We start from the raw sequence: 5,695 nt of genomic DNA on the forward strand, positions 1-5,695 counted from the left end.
ACAAGACATAAAAGATTTTTTCACATTTAAATGCTGAAGTGCTCTAACGATAGCCACTTGTGGTTTTGCGGCCAAATATAAAGAAATCACACTATCACGCTTGAATTTCATCACGAATAACGATTTTTCTTGAAAATTTTCACCAAAATGCTTTTGTACGCTTGTAAACAATAAAGTGAGCTGTCAATGTAATAATTTTAACAGCTGTCGGACGAGTGGCTTAGAAATGACACCAGTCTGAAGTAGGTTGCAGTTGTTGTCATCTCACCATGCAAATGGGAGTTATAGTTATGTCTGAACCGATTTTCACTAAATTTGATGTACTTGTTTCTGGACTAAATTTAGTCGGATTTGCCAAAATTTAGGTCATTTGGGCAGATATTAGCCATTTGGTGCACAATTAACCCAAAATCGGTAGAAGATATATATGGGAGCTATTTCTAAGTTTGAACCGAATCTCACCAATTTCAATATGGTTCGTCCTTGGATCAAACAAATATTGGTTAAAAAATTTCATCTTTATCGGATAGAAAAAGCTGGTCATTTTGTTCAAAAAATACATGGATAGACGGACGGAGTTTTTTGAAAAATTTGTTGGAAAATTCTCAAAATAAACTATCATTTCGAGGTCTGTTTTATAGCCATTTATTTATTCAATATTTATGTCTCCAACAAGTAATAACCATTGAGGTTTTTATTTTAAACCTACTACCTCATTCCACATTGCGATACAATTTTTGAAGAAGAATTTACCCCTATAACTCTTCATGCCAACACCTTAACAACTTGGATGATTTCTCTAAAATTTCAATTAAATTTCCTGCGCAATAACCCCTTTCTCCGTCAATTTGTTGCCATCGAAAGAAAGGGGTCACTGAAATATGAAACGGCTTCAAAAGCCATCGCCAAATAATCATTACCGAAATCAAGGGCACATTGAGACCCGAAAATGACATTGACACTGGTTGGGTGGCTGCTATTATAGGAGACTAATTAATATTTCCAAGAGAGACAAACAGACAGACAAGCAAATGCTAATGAGGTATAAAAAGATATCAATGACATAAATAATTAGCAATGTAATTAATAGAATTCTATGGAGGGTGGGGGCCAAGGGGGTTTAATGAGTTTGCAAGTGATAGAAATGTGTTATGCCTATTGACACGTGTTGTCAAGGATTGATGGATTGGGGACATATTTGAATTATTTGTATTCGAGAAATTGAACAATTTGAAATGATTATTTTACGGAGAATTTTAGGGAATTTTGTGTCAGGGTTACGGAAGAAAAAAGCTACTACTACCATTCTTATATAATCTGATCAATTTTGAATTTTAAGCGGGATTAAGTGCGTCTGAGTTACGACACCACTCATACGGCACAATGTCTTCATGTCTTCATGTGGATAAAAGCAGAGCATTGAATATGTCAGTATTTTCAAGGTTAAAAATTATCAGTCAGTTGACTTCAGTTATGATTATTCAAATTGTTGACCTTCTATGGAGTAGGTTCCGAAGGAATGGACCAATAATGTCCATTTCGTATCGGACCTAAATAAATATAAGATAAATATTGCGGTGTGCGAGGTTTGGACTATATTGGTTACTTCCTTCACTTTACATGAGATATGTAATAATTTTTAGAAAATGTTTCATGTGTCTTCACAACAGATCTTGTATTAGCAAAAATGTTTGTATGTGTAAGAATTGGAGAGAGTTGGATGCTTATTTCGTATTCTTTGAGCGTTTTGTTTTTCAAAATCTTAATCTTGTTCAGATGGAAATGTACCAAGTTTAATGGGATCGCATGTTAATTTCACGTTTTATAAGCTTCATGGATTTTTAAAATGTTGGGAAGATACCAAAAGGAGTGAACCTATATATCCCATCTTCATAGCAGATCTAGTGGTAGTAGAAATAATGAGTTGTGTCAAATATGAAGAGAACCGGATGCTTATTTCGGATTTTACAATCGTTTGGTTATTCAAAACTTTGACCCTTTGTGGGGGAGGTACCAGAAGGAATTGTCCGATTTCTACCTTATGTATAGATTTAGATAGAAATATTGAGATGTGTCAAGCCCGAATGGAATCGGATGTTAATTTCGCGTTTTAGGAGCTTCATGGTATTTGAAATTTTGACCCTTTGTGGGGGAAGGTACCAGAAGGAGTGAACCGATATATGTCATCTTAACACCAGACCTTGGGTTAATAAAAATATTGTGATGTATGTAATTTGAAGACTTTGTGCGCTCTCAAATCACATTTTATAAGAGTTGTAATTATTTAAAATGTTGACCCTTGTGGGGGAGATACCTGATGGAGTGGATCGATATTGTTCATTTTCGCACCTGACCTAGCACTAATGCAAATATTAGAATTCGCAAAGTTGGAACAAAATTGGATTAACCTTTCTCTTTCTGTGCGGAAAAAGGAGTAAAGAAGAAAGAAGGAGTAAACCGATTATGCCGATCTCCGAACTCGATTTAAGTTTGATAATAATATAACGATGTACCAAGTTTGGACTAAATCGCATACTCCCTTCGAGAGTTCTCGTGCGCTCTAACTAGCCAGCTAGAGAGACGGACAGACATCGCTAGATCGACTCCCAATGTCCTGAAACGGATTTGGTCCAAAGAGACCTTGGGTCTAAAACCGTTATTTCGACTAGGCACGTTTTGGCCGTATCAAATGATATATACCCTATGTATTAAGATCAATGTAGTAGAATCTGCAACATATATATATGTATAAGGTGTGAATTATACGTCTTGATAAATTTTTTTTGCTTATACGTCTTGATAAATTTTTCAAAAAAAAAAAAAAAACAAGTAAGCAAAGGCTACAGTCGAGCGGAACCGACCGTTGAATACCCTACAACACTATAATAAACGATACAGTTTATATAGGCGAGATACTCGAAAGAATTCCACAAGATATTGTGACAAATAATAAAAGAAAACCATCAGGTTTCGTTCTCTAATTTTCGAATAATAGCAACTTAAACTAATTTGCTCATTTCCAATTTATTGGTAGATGTTGCACGTAAATGGTCATCCTAGATCTGGAACCAATATTTCCCAAAGACCTATAATCTCTCAGAAGTGGCAAAAGATTAACATTTATTATTGGTTTTTGACTGAAACGCATCTATATGAGATACAGACATTTGACTATATTCTTCAACGAAATCTGCGTTAACTAAATGGTCAGAAGTGCGTCTTTCCTGTATTTGTGTATTCTCCAAAAAGTCACTGGAATGGACATTTTCGTATTTTGTCTATAAAAAATGGCAAACTCCTTCACACATTGAATATTTTTGGGTGGCCATCCAAAACTGCTTGGCTTTTGCAATGTCCGGTAACCCCCTTAATTACGACCTGCTGACAAATTTGCAGTTTTTTGGTCCATTTCAACCCCTAAATATATGGCGATCATCTCCAAAAAGAATAGGCTTTTATTCTCCATGCAAAATTTCGTAAGGATCGGGCCGTAAATGCGATATATGATATCCTTAGTTTTGTTAGCTGTAGAAATATTACCAAATGTTTAATTCAAAATGAAAATATGCCAAAAATATGACCAAATTGAAAAAATATGAGAAAATTTTACAAAATCAATATTTTCATCTTTAGAGAGATATTTTTATGCGATTGTTTTAGACGTTTTATGTTTCCTGCCAAGAGTCCATTCTGAATTAATGAGAACTGTCGAAATCAGTTCAGCCGTTCTCGACATATAAGAGATTTTTCAAGCATATCTTCTTTGATAAACATATATATCGCACATATTTTGCTATATATCAGTTTTGTTGGATGTTAACATCAATGTAAAGATCAGAAGTAACCTTGTCATGGCTTTGTGATTTCGCCGGAATTTAAAATATTCGCGGTTTAATGAAAATTTTTGAATTTTTTCAACAAAAAAGAAATGGTCTATTTTACCCGCTAAATATTATCCGATGACCACCCAAATGGGTAGGCTTCTTGCCAGCCCTAAACTCTAGCCACATGCGAAATTCCGCGTCGATTGGTCTATAATTGCGACCTGTAGAGCAAGTGCAAAATCATGAATTTTTTCAGTTTTTGGTCTATTTCAAATATTATGCGATCATCTCTAAAAGAAATAGGGTTCTATTCTGACCCTAGCCCCACCTCCATTTTAAATTTCGTGAAGATCGGACCATAATTGCGACCTGTAGAGTGATTACAAATTAACATGGACAGACGGACGGACGGACATACATAGCTAGATCGACTCAGCTCAGCGAGATAGGAAGATCCATATATACTTTCCTATGTGGGAAATCAATATTTCGTGGTGTTACATAATTTTTGGCCCAATCAAACTTATAATACCCCCAACACATAGTGTTGTAGGGTATAAAAAAAAACTAATTTTATTTCGAATATCCATCGATATTCGAATTTGGACAGAAGTTCTTCTCTCTGGGGAAATATCCATTATTTCCCCCAGAACTTCTTTGGAAATAGACGTATGAGTAACATCAACACTCATACGTACCATGTATATATGTAGGCCTTTCATCTTATGTATGTATAGTAAATATGGTGCGTATGAGTGCTGACGTAACTCATCCGTCCAATTCCATAAAAGGTCTGTAGGAATTATTGTATATAAAGCAGATGTGAAGAAGGTGATTTAGTCATAAAAGATTTGTAACACTCTCTTCATTTAAAAAATAACCACTTTAATATCTAAATTTTCAAGAGCAGCAAGAATGTTTTTTAAGTGTCTTCTATGGAAGAGAGGTTTACATCTATAAAATACTTTCAATTAATTTTTTAAAAATTTTATCCAAATACTTAATTTTTATGGTAAATCAATACAATAGCATCTGTAGCATAGGCATGTATGTAGTGCTTATGAGTGCTGACGTTACTCATACGTCTCAAAAAGCTTCTTACATAAAAACGTAATTTATACACCAGATGTAAATCAAATTTTCCCCCTTCAAAAAAATAATTTTTTTTACCCTACTCTAGTAATAACTCAATCAGGGCATAGCCGAAAATTCATGTTTAATATGAGTTTGCATACATTTATGCAAGCTCATGGCCACGTTCAAAGTTCTTATGGCCCAGTCAGTATTTACAACTTTACATCCCTTGTGTACACTTAAAGACCAAAGAGTTTCAGTGGCTAACATACTGTGATTGCAGAATGTATAAGCTACTTTCATGTAAGTTTTTGTCCCAAGTGGAGGCATATAATATAGATATCCGAAAAGTAAATATTTTATTTATGCTACTTTAAGATGGAAAGAAAAATGTAATAAAATCTTTAAAAAGGATTTAAAATTTTTACAATTAGTTTAAAGTAAGTGTGTAAAAGAATGAAATGTGTAAATATATTTATTTATAAGTCCTGTAGAAGGCCTTTCACTTACTTAGGCTGTGTAAGAGTTCACCTTAAGATAGAAGACTTCTTCCTTCTATTGTGGTAGAACTACAATCGTTCTATCCAAGAATCATTTGTAAAGGTATGTGAAAAACCTTCAATCAGTGGAAATCCACTAAAAGCTCCAGTAACATGTTTATAGAATACCGAAAAGGCAAGAGATACTCTCAATCTATCGAAGACCTAAAAAGTTTTTATTTTTGCATTAACAGGAGGCTTTTTTAATCTTGTTTGTCTATAGAGAACTAAAGTCAAATTTTCTAGCTACAAAGTATC

Source organism: Musca domestica, unplaced genomic scaffold (assembly GCF_030504385.1).
Source record: "Musca domestica strain aabys unplaced genomic scaffold, Musca_domestica.polishedcontigs.V.1.1 8, whole genome shotgun sequence".
NCBI lineage: Eukaryota > Metazoa > Arthropoda > Insecta > Diptera > Muscidae > Musca > Musca domestica.